Source organism: Chelonia mydas, chromosome 20, assembly GCF_015237465.2.
Source record: "Chelonia mydas isolate rCheMyd1 chromosome 20, rCheMyd1.pri.v2, whole genome shotgun sequence".
Classification (NCBI taxonomy): domain Eukaryota; kingdom Metazoa; phylum Chordata; order Testudines; family Cheloniidae; genus Chelonia; species Chelonia mydas.
In genome coordinates this window covers 17,104,873-17,125,221 of record NC_051260.2, presented here as the reverse complement: position 1 = coordinate 17,125,221, position 20,349 = coordinate 17,104,873, and the positions used below count along the sequence as shown (strand labels likewise).

General features: G+C 49.7%; 1 long non-coding RNA gene across 1 annotated transcript; it reads left to right on the top strand.

The window, feature by feature from the left end:
• Positions 1 to 1,449: 1,449 nt before the first annotated feature.
• LOC122463371 lies at positions 1,450 to 17,404 on the top strand. Its single transcript, XR_006286649.1, has 5 exons — positions 1,450 to 1,478; positions 2,496 to 3,016; positions 3,978 to 4,699; positions 6,291 to 14,464; positions 15,060 to 17,404. It is a non-coding gene; the product is annotated as an uncharacterized LOC122463371 (long non-coding RNA).
• Positions 17,405 to 20,349: the final 2,945 nt, after the last annotated feature.

Below are 20,349 nucleotides of genomic sequence, written 5' to 3'. Positions count from 1 at the left end.
AATGTTCATGACCCCCTTGCCTGGCTGGTACAAGTGTGGGTAGAAATTGTATCAAGGCTAAGCCCATGGAAACGACTTGGCACGTGGAATCATAGAATAGAATCATAGAATCATAGAATATCAGGGTTGGAAGGGACCTCAGAAGGTCATCTAGTCCAACCCCCTGCTCGAAGCAGGACCAAGTCTCAGTTAAATCATCCCAGCCAGGGCTTTGTCAAGCCTGACCTTAAAAACCTCTAAGGAAGGGATTCTACCACCTCCCTAGGTAACGCATTCCAGTGTTTCACCACCCTCTTAGTGAAAAAGTTTTTCCTAATATCCAATCTAAACCTCCCCCATTGCAACTTGAGACCATTACTCCTCGTTCTGTCATCTGCTACCATTGAGAACAGTCTAGATCCATCCTCTTTGGAACCCCCTTTCAGGTAGTTGAAAGCAGCTATCAAATCCCCCCTCATTCTTCTCTTCTGCAGACTAAACAATCCCAGTTCCCTCAGCCTCTCCTCATAAGTCATGTGCTCTAGACCCCTAATCATTTTTGTTGCCCTTCGCTGGACTCTCTCCAATTTATCCACATCCTTCTTGTAGTGTGGGGCCCAAAACTGGACACAGTACTCCAGATGAGGCCTCACCAATGTCGAATAGAGGGGAACGATCACGTCCCTCGATCTGCTCGGTCCCTCGATCTGCTCATCTGCAAGGTGAATCCTTCACCTTGAAAGGTCAGCGTGCGTGGAAGTGAGATTTTCTTTGCTTTAGATTGCACTAAAGATATTCACTGCCTCCAGAGCTGGCTTTCAGATCATGACACCCCCCACCCACCCCCCATTGGAGAAACCCTGGGTTGGAGCAAGGAACTGGCACTCAGAGCCGAGAGTGAGCCGAACTCTCCTCCCAATTAAGGTTTCATTAATTAACATCTGTGCAGCTGGTTAAGATCACTGAAGAATGGCTCTGGAGATGGGCAGCGGATTATTAAGCATCAAGGGCTGCGTTGTTTTGCTTGTGACTGGAGAGGCTTGTCAGGCCACTGATGTGAAAAGGGCCGAGGCTCTTTTGATGAATGGCGTTTGCTTTCTCCCCATCTCTCTTCCCCCTGGCCGGGATCTGAGCCTTCCAATCATCTCTGCTCCTGACACAGCCAGGAGAAAGCGGAGAACGGCCAGGAAAGAATGACTTCAAACAGCCCTGCGAAGAGAGAACCTCCGACAGAGATGAGCTCGCTCAGCGAGGAAATCATAGAATCATAGCATCATAGAATATCAGGGTTGGAAGGGACCCCAGAAGGTCATCTAGTCCAACCCCCTGCTCGAAGCAGGACCAAGTCCCAGTTAAATCATCCCAGCCAGGGCTTTGTCAAGCCTGACCTTAAAAACCTCTAAGGAAGGAGATTCTACCACCTCCCTAGGTAACGCATTCCAGTGTTTCACCACCCTCTTAGTGAAAAAAATCACCAAAGAGAAGGCGCCCTGGAGCGAGTGAGTAGCGAGTTCCGGAATCGCATGCTGCCTCTGGGGTGAGATGGTATTTCATGTTCCCGTGATCGTGGAGGAGATGGACAGGTCCTGGCTGACATGGCGGAGTTACAGTCATTGGGATCGGGACTGGGGGGGCGGGGGTGCAAAGAAGAAAGGGCGTGAATTGCTTGCATTAGAGGAGCAGTGTGAGAGCCTGATTGGGAGCCAGGACTCTGAAGTTTTATTCCCAGCTCTGCCACTGACTTCCTCTGGGAGCGTGGTCAGCTTACCTCCGCCGTCTCGCTTTATTCCTTACTTTCCCCATCCGTGAACTGGGGATGGTAACGCTGACCAACCTTGCAGGGAGTTCAGTCCGGGCCCCAAGGACTTCGGTGGGAGCAGCCGACAGGAATGCTCAGGAAGGCCCTGCAATGAGCTCCGAGTTCTGCCCCGCTGCAATTATTTGCAAGTTTGCGGCCATTGTTATTAGGCAGCCACAAGCAGGCTACACAGCACAGATTTTCCAGGGGTCCTGACCCCCCCCCAGCCTTGCTGTGCTCAGTAGGCCATGCTCCCTGCTAGCCCAGCACCGCTCTGGGAGGGAGAGATGGTTGATTCAGAGATCAGCACCTTTAAGGTTAGATGGGCCCATAACCGCCATCTAGACTGACCTCCTGGGTAACACAGGCCGGAGGATAACACTGCGTGATTCCTCTATCCAGTCTGTCACTCTGGTCTGAGCGACGTCGTATCCGTTGGAAAGAGACACCCAATCTCGGTCAGCGCTGGCGGATCCACCTCCTTCCTAGGGAACTTGTTCCCAGTCTTGCACCTGTTGCGAGCGCAGAGCCCCTTCCACGGTGGGAACACCCTCCTCTTAGCGCTCCCCGGGGGCCACTTGGGGAAGCGCGTTATTAGGCTTGTGGGACGTTGTGAGCCTGCTGCCCTGTTTGCTTGGTCAGAGCGGAATGCAAACCTCTGTAATTTGTCTTAGGGCAGCTAATATTTTCCTTTGTGATTTTTTTTCCCCAACTACAGCATTTTGCTCTCCAGGAACCAGGATTTCATTCTTTTCCGAGCTCAAGTTTAGCCCCAGATTTCCAACAGACAGCTTGGGGTTTTGGGCATCAGGTTTGGAAATACGTGAGCTCCACCTCTGTGCCAGCGGCAGAAGTGTGAAGCAATTGTAGAGACTTGGGGCTTCCCATCGCAGGGTGCCAGCTGGGCAAGTTCCACCCCCTTCTCCTGTATGCAAACGAGCTGCAAAAATACCTCTGGAGAAACTGCTTGCGGCATTTAATGCTCTAATGGGGCATTCCCCTCTTAGCTGAGTAATCATAACGGCACAGGCTTGCTGGCATTATGGTTTTACATGGGCCGAGCCGACCGTGTCAGGGGTGCAGCAAGGGAAGAGATGAACCATGGGGAGGGAAGTAACTGGTAAAAGATGGGGAAGGAATTTGAGCAGGGGTAGCAAAGTCCTGTTGGTTCAGGAGGAAGCAGATTAGCACAGCTGGGGCTGGGGGCAGTCCAGGGCTGAGATAGCAGTGTGGCCGTGGGTCGGGACTGAGGGCCCTGGCAGAGCGGGGAGCTCAGGCCTGGGAGAGCGGTGCGGCCGTGGGTCGGGACTGAGGGCCCTGGCAGAGTGGGGAGCTCAGGCCTGGCGAGCGGGGAGGCCGTGGGTCGGGACTGAGGGGCCTGGCAGAGCGGGGAGCTCAGGCCTGGGAGAGCGGTGCGGCCGTGGGTCGGGACTGAGGGGCCTGGCAGAGCGGGGAGCTCAGGCCTGGGAGAGCAGTGAGGCCGTGGGTCGGGACTGAGGGGCCTGGCAGAGCGGGGAGCTCAGGCCTGGGAGAGCGGTGCGGCCGTGGGTCGGGACTGAGGGGCCTGGCAGAGCGGGGAGCTCAGGCCTGGGAGAGCGGTGCGGCCGTGGGTCGGGACTGAGGGGCCTGGCAGAGCGGGGAGCTCAGGCCTGGGAGAGCAGTGAGGCCGTGGGTCGGGACTGAGGGGCCTGGCAGAGCGGGGAGCTCAGGCCTGGGAGAGCGGTGCGGCCGTGGGTCGGGACTGAGGGGCCTGGCAGAGCGGGGAGCTCAGGCCTGGGAGAGCGGTGCGGCCGTGGGTCGGGACTGAGGGGCCTGGCAGAGCGGGGAGCTCAGGCCTGGGAGAGCAGTGCGGCCGTGGGTCGGGACTGAGGGCCCTGGCAGAGCGGGGAGCTCAGGCCTGGGAGACCAGTGCGGCCGTGGGTCGGGACTGAGGGCCCTGGCAGAGCGGGGAGCTCAGGCCTGGGAGAGCGGTGCGGCCGTGGGTCGGGACTGAGGGGCCCGGAAGAGCGGGGAGCTCAGGCCTGGGAGAGCGGTGCGGCCGTGGGTCAGGACTGAGGGGCCTGGCAGAGCGGGGAGCTCAGGCCTGGGAGAGCGGTGCGGCCGTGGGTCAGGACTGAGGGGCCTGGCAGAGCGGGGAGCTCAGGCCTGGGAGAGCGGTGCAGCCGTGGGTCAGGACTGAGGGGCCTGGCAGAGCGGGGAGCTCAGGGCTGGGAGAGCAAGGTGGCCTGCAGGTCACAACTGAGATGTTTTGCCCCATGTCCAGAACGTTTCCTTTGCAGGCAAATGTTTTCATCGTGGAGGGAAAGTTTCTAATAAATCCAACGATTAACCCAAACTCTTACTACATTTGATATTCAACTCCTAGAGCTTAAAGCCAGATGGGACCATTAGATCCTATAATCTGACCTGTCCAACACAAGCCATTGCATTTCGTCTAGCTCCCGCTGAGCTGGGCCCAGGAGTTCTCTGTGGTTGTTTTCGTGGGACTAGTGGGAAGACACTCCATTCTACTAACTACATTTCCCTGGGAAATAACTACCGCACTTGGCTTGTTACCATTCCTGCCTGGGTTTCACACTGCGGAAAATCTAGAGCGGCTGCTCTGGAAAGGCGAAAGTCCCTGAAGTGCGAAGGCTTAAGGAGCAATTTTTCACAGTTTAGCACAATGACAAAGCAGCAGGGAATTTATTCTTTACGTTCTGGTAGGCGAACAATAGTTGCATTGTACCGGTAGGCTGGCTTCCTAATGGCTGCAGGGCCCGTGGCACAAAACACGACTTGTTTGCCCTTGCAGTGGGCGTCAGTCCTAGGACTGGAAGGGAGAGGTCACCTAGTCCAGTCCCCTGCACTCATCAAAAGAAAGTGAAAGATGCGTTAACATACACGGGTGTTTGTGGAAAGCTGCACGCTGCGTGTCCAGTGGTAAGTACCTGGTTCCTGATTCCAGAGAGTGGGAAGCAATTGCTGGGGTGGGGCTGGGAGTCAGGGCTCTCCTGGGTTCTGTTCTTAGCTCTGGGAGAGGGGTGGGAGCTAGTGGGTTAGAGCAGGGGAGAGGAGGGAGTCAGGGCTCCTGGGTTCTGTCTCCAGCTCTCTCCTGATTTGGAGTATGTCCATGGGAAGTCCCAGTCCTGTCGATATTTAAAACACGGCCCTGGAGTCTCAGATTGGAGAACAATCCTGCCTCTTAGGGTCTCACCAGAGCCCCATCAGCTGTACTTGCCACTGTTCTGCGAGCTGCCCAGGGTGGCTGATGAAAGTCTATAGCCAGAACCGCTCGGGTAGGTTCATAGATTCCGAAGCCGAAGGGACCATCTAGTCTGGCCTCCGGTATCACACAGACCGCAGGACCCCCCCGGCCCCATCACCAAAGTAATGCTCGAGCAGAGCTTTTAGAAACGCATCCGGCCCGGATTTTGAAATGATCAGTGACTGACACTCCAGCACCACCCTGGTCAGTTGTTAATTACTCTCACTGGTAAAAATGTGTTCTTTGTTTTCCTCCTGAATCCGTCTTAGCTTCAACTCCCAGCCCTTGGATCATGTTAGACCTTCCTTAGCTAGACGGGAGAGCCCATTACTAACTCTTTGTTCCCAGTGACGGTATTTATAGACTGTACGGGGAACACTTGATTACAGTCCGTAAGAACAAACGGGAGCGTGTGCTGGAAGTGAGAACTGCCTTATAAAGCCAGGGAAGTTAGAGATGGAAAAGCCCCATTCAGTCCCACCTCGTCCCTCACCAGTAGGGGCTCAGATTTATCCCTCCCCTCACACAAACTGTGCCCGGGATCCTGGTCAACCCCCCATGCCACAGAACCCTGAGCTTCGAGGCTTTAAATGGAGGAAGGCGCAAAGCCCTTGGCTCTAGCCAGACATCAATGCCCTGCAGTTTTTCAGGGTGACTCGCTGCTCAGAGAATCGCCAATATTTGACGGTAACTCCACGGAGCAGCCGAGGCCACCAGCCGCAGCCGGTCACGCAGCCCAGCTCTGGCCTCTGTTTCCCTTTGCTGCTCTTCACCTACGTTCTCTTTCTTTCCCATTCGCTAATTGAAGGCTCGACCTACAGTGAGCCTCCCATACCTGAGTGGGGTAGCTGCACAGCGGGCTGAAATCAGGGCTGATCAGTGTAGACTAGGGGGTCGTGAGGTTATTATGTGGGGGTTCCCGAGCTGTCAGCCTCTACCCCAAACCCCTCTTTGCCTCCAGGATTTATAATGGTGTTAAATATAAAAAAAATGTTTTTAATGTATAAAGGGGGGGTTACACTCAGAGGCTTGCTGTGTGAAAGGGGTCACCAGGACAAAAGTTTGAGAATCACTGGTGTAGACAAAGCCAGAGTCAGTGAGTCTCCAGATGGAGGGCAAATTATCAGCCAGTGAGATCGGGGAGAAGTGCTGAGTAATTTCTTGTGTGATGGCCAGATGTTGCATTTGGGTCACTGCCTGGTTCTGACCCAAGACTGTCACAGGCTCATGTACCATGATTATCTTGTGTTTTTTGTCGATTTACAGAGCACGTACCAATTCTATGAGTGGATCTTGGGGGTTTCAGGACACGGACGGACGTCTGTGACACTCCGTCAAGGATTTTGATCAGTGTGACTTGATGCTTCCTGGCGTTTGCTTTGAGTTCGGGTGTGAATACACCAAAAATTGAGCCGAGACCATAAATTAGCCTCCCATTTGATCACAGCTGGGGGTAGATTCACCCCAAAAGTCCATGAACCTTTCAAGTAATGCAGGCTGGATTTTGTAATCCAAGCGACTCACGTCCTGTCTCTTCCCCGTCAGTGATGCTTCTCTGCGGTTTCTTTCGCTGCTGGTAATAAGAGTCACGAGAGCTCGGAGACTGTAAAACCAATGTTGTTGCTTTTGCAGGCAGGTCAAAGGCTGTCTGTTCTGCCCCCATGAAACCACCGGCTTTGTTGCATCTCACTTTCCCTGGTTAGAGGGGTTTCTCTCATGGCCCGTTCCAAAGCTCAGACTCCACAGAAATGTCTGTTGCCTCTAGTGAAACACTTCCTGTTGTCAGCCAGGAGGTGTTTGCCTTGGCCACCGGGAGGTTCTGCATGGGTGCAAATGGAAGGGGCGAGATCTATGAGCCGAGCTTTCGATTCAAATGTGACGCAGGTGTAAGAACCACTAGCTCCCTCGGAACATTTGTGGGTTCAGGAAAGATCTGCTGTGGAACTGGGATGCTCAGCTCCGACACCCAAGTAATCCTGTGACTGCCACTCGCGGATTGAAGATGGTGGGTGCTCTGGTGGTTAAAGCACTGGGCTGGGACTCAGGAGATCTGGCTTCGCTGTCCGGTCTTGTCCTGGGCAGGTCACTTAGGCCCAGACTGGGGCCTAGATACCTTTGACAGACTCCCACTGAGCATCTGGCCTGTAACATCTTCATGCCTCAGTTTCCTTTCTGTGAAAAGAGAATAAGCCTTCCTTTGCCAGTCGTGCCTAGCTTGCAAACTCTACTGGGATCTTTCTTGCTACGTGTCTGTGCAGCGCCTGGCACTATGGGCCTCTCACCGCTGTTGTGGCCTCTAGAGCAGTGGTTCTCAGCTGAGGTACGTGTACCCTTGGGGGTGAACAAAGGTCTTCCAGGGGGTACTCAACTTATCTTGATCAGTGTTTCTCAACCTGGTGGTTACGGGACAGGTTTGGGGGATTGCAAGTGCAGGGCCGGCCATAGGGGCTGGCAAGCAGGGCAGCTGCCCAGAGCCTCACACCACAGGGGTCTCTATGAACCTAAGTTACATGCTTCAGCCCTGGGCGGCAGGGCTCGGGCTTCAGACAAGGCTCACAAGTGGAAAAAACCGGCTGAAGTATCACACTGAAATGTAACTGCAATATATTCCAATCCATTTATTTTCTAATGCTATGGTAAAAATGAGCAAGTCAGCCATTTGTCAGCACTAGTAGGCTCTGACACTTTTTTGTATTTTTATGTCTGATTGTGCAAGCAAGTGGCTTTTAAGTGAGGTGAAACTTGGGGTATGCAAGACAAATCAGACTCCTGCAAGGGGTACAGTCGTCTGGAAAGGTTGAGAGCTGCTGGCCGAGACAGAGCAGCTGCAGCACCGTTCTCCACAGGACTGAAGAGCATTTTGCAGAGCTGGGCAGCTGTCATTTCCACCTGGTTTACAGATGAGAAAACTAGGGCAGGTGATTTGGCCAAGATCACAAAGTGACTCAGTGGCAGACCGTATTCTCTCGCTGCTGCTTATGAGTAATGGGACAATTTTCTGACCCCAGGCCTGTCCTCTGACCACTAGGTAACCATGTGCACACTGAGAGTGCAAGTTACTAGCATAAAATTACCGACGGTACCGTCTACCCTCTCTGGCCCAAATCATGGGACAGAGCTGCTTTGAATCGTGAACTGCGTTAGAGATCTAAGTCACAGAAACGTTACGCCGTTCTAGAATTACATAATGCAGTTAAACGCCCTGCACATCTTAATGCAGCAGGAAAAGCAACGAGGAGGCGGATGGAGGCCCGAGACAGAGAGCAAAATCTGTGCAGAAGCTTTGTGTGTGCGTAGGGGGGAGATGGCAGGGAAGGGAGACAAGAAGACTGTTCTGGGTAACTGGAAGAAGCCGGAGATCGAGAGATACCAGATACCAAGAGAGGGGTTAGGGCAAGAAGTATCCCAGTTTTGTTGGCTGTTAGACGGTGGTAACCTTGTGCCACCCGCCTGGCAAACCTGAGTTGAGAGACTGGCTCTAAACGTGACGCTCCCGTGGGCTTAGACCAAAGCAGTCCCAATGGCTGCCAGCGAGGTAGGGGGCACCTTCTCCCCACCCCAGCCCATGTAATAAAAGCCCTCGAGAGCCCAGGGGCTGAAACTGGCCACGTGTGGGTGGACTGGTGACTCACTGCTCCATCTTCCTCCACAATCCAGTCTTAAATTCTGGGGCGCTTTGTTCTCCGTGGCACTGCTCCGGCATGGGAAAGGGGCTTCCAATTGAGCGTCAGTTAATCTGTGCCCACTGTAACAAGGCCCTTTTTGCTGCTGAATGGCCGTAAAGAGGCCTGCGTGTACATGGGAACCGGGCCCTGTGCGGATCTAAACCTGCAGTTCTCCCTTGATAGATCGCTCGGAAATAGACCAGAGTCCACTGAGGAGTCTTCTGGGCTTTGGACCAACTCAGCGGAGAGATGGGGAATCTTAACGCAAGAGAGATAAACAAACAAGCCCGAATATCATTTCTTCCCTTCCCCTCAGTTGTTCCTATTGTCCCTAGGAGACAGACAGATGAGGGTGATTTTAATAGGGTCTAATGTTGTCATGGAGACGACTGCTCCGTTGCTATTAACTGCGATCATGCCAGCTATTACCCTGGTAAAAAGAGTGTGAAGAAATTAATGTATCAGAGGCACCCAGGAATTGGGGAGGCCGCTGCTGTTTTTGGTGGAAAGTCTATTACATTGTCTTGTATTCATGGATCGATGCCCGCCTGAGTGGCACGCACCCTGATAGGCCAGGGCTAAGGTCCCGAAGGAGGTCTTTCAAAGGCGCTTTCCCCTCCGCCGCTTCGTCTGAGGGCCTGTTTGAAGGTCACAGGGAAATAAAGCAGCGGCAGTGTTAGATGTTGGTAGAAAACTGTTAATGGGAAAGAATCCATCTTGGAGACAGTTCACACTTAAACAACAGAAACAGAAAGAAGAGGTGGTGGGGGCAGATAATTGGGAGTCAGGACACCTGGGTTCTATTCCCAGCCCTGGAAGGGAATTGGGGTCTAGGGGCTACAGCAGAGGAGGTGGGGACGGGTGTCAGGACTGCTGGGTTCTGTTCCAAGCTATGGGAGAGGAGTGGCGGCCTAGTGGTTAGGGCAGAGGAAATAGTAATAATGCCTAGCTCCGATATAGTGTTTTTCCTCAGTGGATCTCAAAGCGCTTTACAAAGACGGTCAGTAGCATTATCCCCATTTTACAGATGGGGAAACTGAGGCACGGAGTGGGGACGTGACTTGCCTGAGGTCACTCAGCGGATGGAGCAGCGAGTCACTCCGTGTCGCAAGTCCCAGCCCAATGCTCTGCCCACTAAGCTACGCTGCGTTCCTTGTGGGGAGGCCCAGCTCTGCCACTGCCTGGGAGCAAGTCGCCTCCCCTCCGTTTCCTCACATATCCCAGCACTAACCCGGGGATGATGCAGACTTCCCGGGGCTGTTCTGAGGCTGAGTTTTCAGATCCACGGATGGAAGCACTGGGGAGAGGCACGTATCCCCTCTCTAGTGTGCACGACCCTCTCTGGGCAGACTCCATCTCCTAACAGAGGCCGGGAACCTACAGGACGTACTTTTTTGCATACAGGAATTAAAAAAACCTTCCCATTTGTGCCCATGCGCAGCCCTAGCATGAGGCATGAAAGTCTGCTCCCAGACCAAGCCATTCCCGATAAACTGGCGCTCGTTCCTCTTCCATGAATAACCAACTCAGAGCCAGAAGGAACCATTGGGCTCATCTAGTCCGACCTCCTGTGAACCACAAGCCAGAGAACTGCCCCAGGATCATTCCCAGAGCAGAGCTTTTAGACAAACATCCAGCCTTGGTTTACAAATCGCCAGGGATGGAGAATCCGCCATCACACTTTGTGAAGTTTAAGCCTAACAGTTCATTTCCAGAGGCCTCCGTTTGCCTCTCGTCCAAAGGGAAAATTCCAAGTGGCTGCCATGGAGCGAGACCTCGGGGCGCACTTGTCCCAGAAACGGAATGGGGTGACCTATGGCTTGGATCCCAGATGGCCAAAGCAATGAGCGAGGATATTCGAACTTTGGTGAAGTCCCTGGGCCTGGACTAGGTCCTCAGCACCGTCACCCTCTGGAAGAGAGAATGGGAGGGTATCTGGGCAGTGAGCTGTTTAGCACAACACTCAAGTGCACTAGGGAACTCTGTTTGCACTAGCAGAGTCTACGTGCAGCCATTGATGTGTGCAGCACGTCAGTGCACTTTAGAAATCTCACCTCTGTAGCGTGTGTTGCCGCTCCATGTAGACAGAGTCTGTGTCGAAGGGTTGCTCTGCACACAGTTGTTGTACGGGTATAACTATCTTGGTTGGGGTGTGATTTGATTTTTTTTTTTTAACCTGCAAAAATTCAGGTGATTGATTTGGCTGCTAAGCGGTCAGGAAATGCAGCACTGTGTACACAATGTGTACAAGTTTTTGGAGGGGGGGGGAGTTGGTTTGTGTCCTGTCTGTGTATCATCCATGAATGCTCGTGGTGTGCAACCGGGCATTTCATCAAACCCACGTAAATAAAACTAAGGAAAGTGAAGGAAGCTTCTCCATCCAGTGGAACCTGCAGGGGGGATTCAGGGAGTTACAACATTAGTGACCTTAGTTAATGGTGGGTTAATTCCTAGGCTCTTATTTTTAATGATCACAAGAGGCCAGGGCCAGGGCAATGGTGCTTCCCAGGCATCTCCGACTCCTAGCATCTTACCGGGGCTTTGGCGTTGTATATGGTGTCCTGCACCCCCGACGCTTTGTTCGTCTCGTCTGTTTAGCTTGGCAGCTCTTCAGGGCAGGGGCTGTCTCCTGCTCTGTACGGTGCCAAGCACAATGGAGACCCCGCTCTTGGTTGGCCCTTGGGCATACCATAATAAACAGATTTAATGCTTCCTCCGTACCGCCCCTGACACCGCTGAGCCCTGAGCGCTGCCCTGGGACATTGACTCAGAAGAGGGCGCCATGGAGAGCCCCCGTTTAAGTGCTGACGCCCCTGGACCCTGCTGAGTTTCTGAGCACTGTCCTGACTTGAGCGCAAGATGGTATGGCTTCAGGCCCCGGGGGCGGGAGCAAAGGCCTATGTACTGCAGCTCTGGGAGGATTTGGAGGGCTGATAAGGTCTGAGACCCTGAGAGCGACTCCATTAAGTTTATCGATTTGGTGCTGCTGGTGGAGTATATTTCACTGGCAGGGGGCAAAGCCGAGCGAGTCTTTTGTCCTTGCACCAAACTGCAAATCTTTTCCCAGCAAACCCATCAGCTCAGGGCATTGTGCGCCTGCCAGAGAAAGTCAGCAGCGAGGGAACTTGCAGTCGCTGGGCTGTTTGCAAGCCTCACTCCAGCCAGCTGCGCCTGCTTCACGGCCCATCGATACTGTGGGGCTGAATTCAACCCCCGAGCTTGACAAGTCTTGTAATGAAGCGCCACGGATGACCGAGAAGCTGCAGGGAGCACCCCAGCTGCAGCTGCTGGAGCGCAGCGTGGCTGATGGGTTTTATTGCCTCCCCCACTAAAACAATGGTCAGTTTCTCTCTCTGGCGCCCAGAATGTGCTGTTTGTGGTGACTCACGCCTGCAAAGGGCTTTATACTCACAAGAGCAGCGCGGAGGAGTAGTTCCGCGGTTCATGCAGAGCCGATGATGCAATGATTGTCTTTGTTCTGTGCATGTACAGCGCCAGATCCAATAGGATGCTGATCCATGACTCCTAGGTGCTATGGTAATACAGATCATTAATAATCATTGGATCGTACCATCCAGCATATGTGCCCCATCCCCTCTAGCAGGTTCCTGGAACATGGCTTCTCTTCTCTTCCCTTCCCTTCCCCGGTGCCATGCCATGATCTTTGCTCTATTTGTATTATTGCTTAGGCAGTGCCACATGCTTTTCCCCCTATACAGCAGGCCTGGTGTTCTGTACCGGCAGCAGGTAGATGTAAGGGAACCATAACACCCCCGCCCCACTACAATCAGCCTGTAGCTGTCGTTATCCTGCTTGGGGGAAAATAAGGCTAGTCGGTTCCTTTGCTAGATTACTGGATATCCTATCGATAATCTGAATCCTTGGTTCCCCAGTTGGGGAATTGTAAGGTACACTAAAGAGTGACTCCCAACGGAGGCCAGCTCCCACATGCTGTCTCAGTCCATGGGGAAGATGCTCCCAGCTGCCACCAGTTGTAACATGGATTCTAACAAGCATGGGCCAGCAAATTTTGACGATTGGCCCATGGTCTAACCTTGCTCCCGGCCCCAGCAGCTCTAGGGTGCTGTGATTGAATCTACGGTCTCTCCCATGATTTGCTTTAGCCAGGCTGGGATTCAGGAAACCCCAGTGTAGTGGCATTTAGAGTGGGGCCACCCTGCACGCTTGGGTAAAAGTACACGCACTGGCTCTGACTGAGCTTGCGTGCTAAAAATGCAGCGTACCTGGGTCAGCAAGGGCTAGCTACCCGTGTCCAGTCCTGTCCAAGATCCTAGGTTCGTGCTTGGGCGGGTAGCCTGAGCCGCTGTGGCTGCACGGCTATTTTCACCGCACCGGCTTGATCGGAACTAGCGCCTATATGTCTATGCAAGCCGGAAATTACCCCTCCAAGCTGCAGGGTGGACGTACTCCACCCTGCAGCAAAGCCCAAGTTGAGTGAATCTGGAAGCTGCGGCGTCATGTCTGTGTCTGGCGTCCTAAATGAAAGAAATCCCTTTTATCTTCATTGCAACTGAGTAATCCCTCTCTTCTACTGCAAAAGACCCTCTGTGGTCTCCTTGGACAACACAGTAAGCTCAGGGCTACTGTAATGTCTCGCAGAGAAGACGTCTCCAAGTGGGCTCTTTCCCTGTTCTTTGTTTAAAACACTTGGTGGTGGCAGCATAGGGTTCAAGGACAAGGCAAAGTTTGTACCTTGGGGAAGTTTTTAACCTAAGCTGGTAAGAGTAAGCTTAGGGCGTCTTTCATGCAGGTCCCCATTTCTGTACCCTAGAGTTCAGAGTGGGGAAGGAACCTTGACATGGCTCTCAACCTTCCCAAATGACTGTACCCCTTTCAGGGGTCTGATTTGTCTTGCGTACCCCAAGTTACACCTCACTACTTGCTTACACAATCAGACATAAAAATACAAGTGTCACGGCCCACTGTTGTTGAAAAAAATGCTGACTTTCTCATTTGTACCTTATCATTATAAAATAAATCAACTGGACTATAAATATTGTACTTACATTTCAGTGGATAGTCTATAGAGCAGTATAGACAAGTCATTGTCTGGATGAAATGTTCGTTTGTACTGACTTGGCTAGTGCTTTTTATGTCGCCTGTTATAAAACTGGGCAAATATCTAGGTGAGTTGTTGGACCGCCTGGAGGACCCTTGCGTGCCCCCAGGGGTACGTGAACCCCTAGTTGAGAACCACTGTCATAGAGGGTAGTAGAAGCTCTGAGGCCAGACCATGGGAGGTGCTGTGCTCTAGTCCCATTGGAGGTGAGAATTACATGCTGGGCCTAACTGCTTAAACAAAAAGGCCATCTGTGTCGATCTCTCTCCATTTTTAGGACAGACTGGGGGTGGGGAAGTGGGGTGAAGTGCAAGGAGATCAGGTTTAAATAGAAACAGACAACTGACCTGCCCACTTCCTCAGGAAACGCACATGGTAAGCTGACCCCTCTCCTCCCCGCCACCATCACATGGAAATGGAAGACAGCCTCTGCCCAACCCTTTTATAAACGTGTGGGTGGGGAGCCGGACGCGATTAATAACATCAGCAGGAAATGCTAATTACAGCAGGAGCAGGATCTTTGCCCAGAGAGTTATAGGCCTTGGCCTTCAATTTGCTCTTTGACTTAATTATTTCTCTCAGTCTCTTTCAAAAGTGTTATGAGTCTTTTGAGAAATCAGAGCGAAGAATCAGAGTGAAACCTGCAAGCCAAGTCTCCCCCACCCCTGCCTTTCCCTGGCTGGCTGTTAACACGGGTGAGGAATGATGGCAAAGAAAGCAGCTCCTTGTACAGACCTAAATAACTAGCGTTTTACATTTGGATCCCCTCTGCACCTCCTAAACCACCTCAAACCATTCCAACCAGAAAAGGGGAGGGGAAAGATTTTGCTTTGTCTCCTCAGAACTGGTGGTGCCTAAACAGGAGGCAGAAAAATAATCCCTCCATTCATGAGGGGAGATTGAAAATCTCAGTCAAAGCTCACATGTCTAAGATATCTAAATGACTTAGGCCCCTAAATCCATTTTCAAAAGTGATTTAGGCACCTAGGGTGTTAAATCTCATTAAAAGACAAGGTTCCTAAGGGCTCCATGGCAGATTTTAAAAGGTATTTTGGTACCTACAGATGGAGATAGAAGCCTAGGGGGATTTTCAAAAGCACGTAGGTGCCTAATTGACTAGGCCTCCTTGGTGCTACGGTAATACAAATAATAGGTGCCAAAGGTCTAGATCCTCAAAGGTATTAGGCGCCTAATTCCCGTTGAGGATCTGGGCCAAAGCCCTGGAACTTGGGCACTTCTGAAAATTTTTACCCTTAGTCTTTAACTTTTTTTTGTTTGACTCTCTTATAGATACGAACGTTAAATGCATCCAAAGGATTATCAAAGCTGGACTGGCAGGTAGGAATTCCTTGTCCCAGCTCGTTAGTTTGTGGCGAGATCTCCGGCAAGTACCCTTTCTCTATGCTTCAGTCTCTCCTTCTGTAAAGTGGGGATAATGGTACTTAACTACCTCGCAGGCTGTTGTGGGCAAGTTGTCAGGTGCTGTGAAGAGGCTTTAATCCACAAATATCACAGTTTGCGTTTGGGAGTCAGACTGAAAAAACCGCGGTCAAAACGTAGGCAGAAAAGCAACAGGAATGCTGTCAGCAGAACGAGCTTGTAACCAATGTGGGTGCTTAAGGGATTATCTCACTGCGAGATCTGGATGTTTTAGTAAGCTACCCGCTTTGTCATTTGGGCTACTCACATGAATCTTTTGTATGTAAACAGAGAAAATTGTTTGATTTTTCTTTCTCTCCAAATAGCTGCGACCCGTGAGCTGACTGTAAACATCTGGACCCACAATTCCTTCTTTTCCCACAAACTTTGCCCTAACACTTTCTGTTTCCTTTTCTTAAACTTGACTGGTCTACATTATCTTCTGCAATGCTCCTGGGAAGCCAAGGGACAATCCTTTCATTTTTTCTAGCTTCTCTATCTGCGGTGCCATTAAACTCTTATTACAAACCTGTTAGCATTTCTTATGAGCTGTAGCTCACGAAAGCTTATGCTCCAATAAATTGGTTAGTCTCTAAGGTGCTACAGGTCCTCCTTTTCTTTCTACTTCATCGTTATTGGCAGTTTCTTTAAGCATCAGCAATCGCAGTATATGCCAGTACAATATGCAGCAAGCTCCAGTAGCTCTTACTGTAAATACACCCGGAATATACTGTACTGCCTACACACATGCGTGCGTATCCAAGATGGAACTAAAACACACAGGAGACTAATATGAGGGAATACAAGGGGGGTGTTGCCAACTTGCACATGTTTAATGCAAGTCTCGTGATATTTGGTGTGTTTCTTAAAGGCCTAGCTGCCAGAGTTGTGGTATTTATGTGAAACTCTCCGCTTTCATTGAAAACAAATAAAAGTAAGTTTTTTGCCTTCACGGCTACAAAGCTTGAAAACGTCACTCCTAAATGCTTCAAAAGTCAGAAGGCAAACTTAAAAAAAATCCCCAGATATATTAATTTTTAAAATCTCGTGACTTTTAAGCCAATTGCGTGATTTATGGGGAGGGCTGACTCATTACTCTTTCATGTTTGGAGTTGGCAGTGCTGCAGGAGTGTACAGGAGAATGAAAGATATAGAGAACGTAAGTCCAGTTTTCTTTTTTCATAACATATTTTTAACATCCTTTTTTCTATCTTGTTAACTGCATAAGACACAGTCTCTCAAGGGAGCTAAATATATACTGGATGTAATTCCATTGGCTTTACACCAGGGATGAATTGGGGCAAACATGTTCCCAACCTTCGACCATTATAACAGGCTGCAGAATTTGCTTGTGCTATTCTTCTTCCGAGGTCCTAATGTGCTCGCTTACTAATTTTAAAGCTGCAAATAGAGCGCTAAATAACATACTTCAAGATGTATAATCTTCTGCCCTTGATTTATAACTCTAAATTCTGCTGCGAATAAAAATGAAGTTCCCACTCTTTCTGCTTTGAAAGTCCTTTTTGATCTCTCAAGTTCCGCCTCCTAGCTTTGCATCTCTGGATTCAGAGCAGGGAAAAGAGGAAAAGGATTTATGAGTCATCATCCAATGTAAGTCCTCTTTAAACCCACCTTCTGTGAGAATTTGCTTCCACTCCTGTTTACCAGAAAAAGCTGCCGCCATGCCTCTGTTTGAAGATTTGGTATGTGCTGCCTTGGAAGAGAGTCGGTAGCATTTTTCCACAGCTACAGGTCATCCTGTATGTTAAGCTTTAGCAAATTTCCACAAAGTATCTATGCAAACTCTACTAGCTCCAGAATTCTGTGCTAGCAGGTACCTCTAATATGCATATAGTGACCCTAATTTAGCATAACTTGTTTAAGGAACAGCGCATCAAACATTTAGTCCTGCCGTGAGTACAGGGGACTGGATTAGATTACCTCTGCTCTCGAGGTCCCTTCCAGTCCTGTGTTTCTATGATTTGTATGGTCTGAGTTTCTTTCATCTCTTTAAAACTATTTTCCAGTTTCTCTGGTCTCTGTTTCACATTCAAAGCATAAACTTTACCATTGATACATCCTCCAACAAAATCATGCATGCTTTTGATGTATCATTGCGAGCCTGATTCTCCAAACATTTCCCCAGCTGAAGAGTTTGTACCTTCTCCAGCGTCTGAGTTTTCATCTCAAGGATATGGGGGGTGGGAAATTGCTGGTAGCGGCATGTTCACTGGTGATGGGTTGTTTTTAAAGAAGTCAGTTTTCTTTCCTTGGGGGATTAATTTTTCTCTGTATTTATGCTGTAAATTAGCATTTTAAGATAGAGAAGGAACTCACCATGCACTGGTGTATGTTTTGTTCTCATTTAATGGGTCCTCATAAACATGTTGCTGATTTTGGAAGCATCCACCATGCTGGATTGTTGTCTAAATGGCCCTCGATCCCCCTGTTAGCATTTCTACCACACAACTTCTTTATTATTTGTATGCCAGTGGTGCACAGAGATCCCTAGCAAGATTGGGGCCCCATTCTACAAGGCACCCTACAGCCATACGGTAAGAGACGCTCCCTGCCCAGAAGAGTTTACAATCTAAAGGAACAAGACGGTGGAAGAAAGTAGTAGCCCCCTTTTACAAACGGGGATTTGAGGGTAGCTCTACACAGCAAAGAACCCAGGGCAGCGAGTCTCAGAGCCTGGGTCAACTGACTCAGGCTCACGCTACGAAAAACAGCCGTGCAGACATTCGGGCGGGAGCTCTAAGCCCCTCCTGCCTCGCCAGGCTTCAGAGTCCAGCCCGAGCCCAGATGTTTATGTTGCAATTTTTAGCCCACCGGGTGAGCCCAAGTCAGTTGACCCAGACTCCGACTCGCTGCCAAGGTTACAGAGGAAGTGCGTGGAAGCCCCCAGAACTGAACTCTGCTTCCTACTCCCGTCACCATAAAACCATCCTGACTCTAATCCTAACCCCCCTCATTCCAGGGCTCTCGGACAATTCATGTTCTGGGCTGCACTTTTGCCAGTGACAAGTCCTTTCTAGTGTAGTCCAGGAAACTCGCATGGTTTTGATTTTGAAAGGCCCACACAGATATTTGGCAAACCATCAGTCCCCGCTGTGGTCTTATCTCTCTTGGTATTTTGAAAACAAATGTAACACCCAGCTGAGATATTTAACTTGGAAATGTGGCAGCTGTGTAGAGGAGCTCAGAAACTATTTTTGAACACAATGTCATGAGGAGATTTTTCTTCATAGTCAGAACAATTACAATCTATCTGCTCAATAATAATAATACTTAGCATAGCCAGCATTACTCTATCTTGCGAACATTAATTAATTCTCACAACCCCCTCTGAGACTGTATTATCCACATTATAAAGATGGAGACACTAACGCCCGTATTCTCAACAGGGCCACTCATTTTGACTAGCTCTAGTTTTGCATCACTAATTTAATACACCGTAAGCCTGATATTTATGAACATAAGAACTGCAAGCCTGGATCAAACCTGAGGTCCATCTTGTCTTGTCTACGATCTCCACCAGGGACCAGCACCAGATCTTCAGAGGAAGGTGTAAGAACTTTGCAGTGGGCAGTAGTGAGATAATCTTCCCCCTGCATTAGATCTCCTCTTAATTTCTAATAGTTAGAGACTGTTTTAAGCCCAGAAACATGACGGTTAATATCCCTTCCAGAGTTTGTTGGTGATTATTATAACTCTGGATATTCTTGTTATCCACATCAATGTCCAACCCCTTTTGAAACTTCCTAGATTCTTGGCCTCAATGACTTCCCGTGGCAGATTTCCAGTCTGATTGTGTGAAAAAATATTTCCTTTTACTGTTTCTGCACTTGCCACCTTCAGCGATACTGAGCACTGACAACTCCAAGTGAAGTCACTGGGTGCACAACACCTTTAAAAGTTAGGCCTGAACTCAAGTGGAACACCCCAAAATTGAAACACTTAAAATAGTCCCTGATCCTGCTAGTCACTATGCCCACACAGAGCCCCACTGAGTTCATAGCTTCTTAAGGCTAGACAGGGCCATTTTTATCTTCTAGTCTGATTCTCCTAACACAGGCCAAGGAACTGCACTCTATTTCTGCATCAAGTCTATAGCTTATTGGTGAGACAGATTAAATCTTTTAGAAAGACATCCAATCTTGATTTAGTCATAGAGTTCAAAGCCAGAAGGGCCTATTAGATTATCCAGTCTGATCTCACGGGCCATTAACTTTCACCCAGTTATCTCTATACTGAGCCCAGTATCTTGGTCTTTGACTAAAGTGTAATTTACGTTTGGCAAAAGTATATCTTCCAGAAAGGCATCCAGTCTTGAATTGAAGACATCAAGGGATGGAGAATCCACCATGTGCCTTGGAAGTTTGTTCCAGTGGTAAATTACCCTGTTTAAAAAAAAAAAAAAAAAAGTGCCTAATTTCTAATTCTGTTCCAGTGATTATTTACCCTCATTGTTAAAAACGTGCACCTTATTTCTAGTCTGAATATGCCTAGCCTCAGCTTCCAACCATTGGATCTCATGACTGTTTCTGATAAAGAGCCATCTATCAAAAATCTTTTCCTCACGTAGACACTGGTAGACTGTGCTCAAGTCACCTCTTAACCTTCTCTTGAATAAAGCAGGGTGAGCTTCTTTAGTCTCCTGCTAGAAGGCGTTTTCCAGTACATAAATCACTCATGTGGCTCTTTTCTGAACTCTTTCCAATTTTTCAATATCCCTTTGGAAGTGTGGACCCTGGCACTGGACATAAGATTCGAGTAATGGTCTCCCTGGTGTCATATACAGAAGTAGTACCACCTCCATATTCCTACTTTATATTCCCCTGCTCATGTATCCAAGGATCATACTCTCCCTCTTGAGCTGCCAGTGTGAGGCTGTAGCTAAGTTCAATTGGTATCACTGTCTACCACGAACCCTAAGCACTTCTTTGAGTCACAGCTTTCCAGAATACGGTCTCATATCTTACAAGCGTAACCTTTATTCTTATTTCCTACTTGTGAGCTTTGTTGTAACTTGGAGTAGAGAAAAGAAGTTTTGAATTACACAACAAAAGAAGAATTTCTGCCAGCTACAGCTCAAAAAAAAATCAAACCTGATTCCACCCAGGAATATCTTTCAGGAAACTATAAATGCCCATTTGCA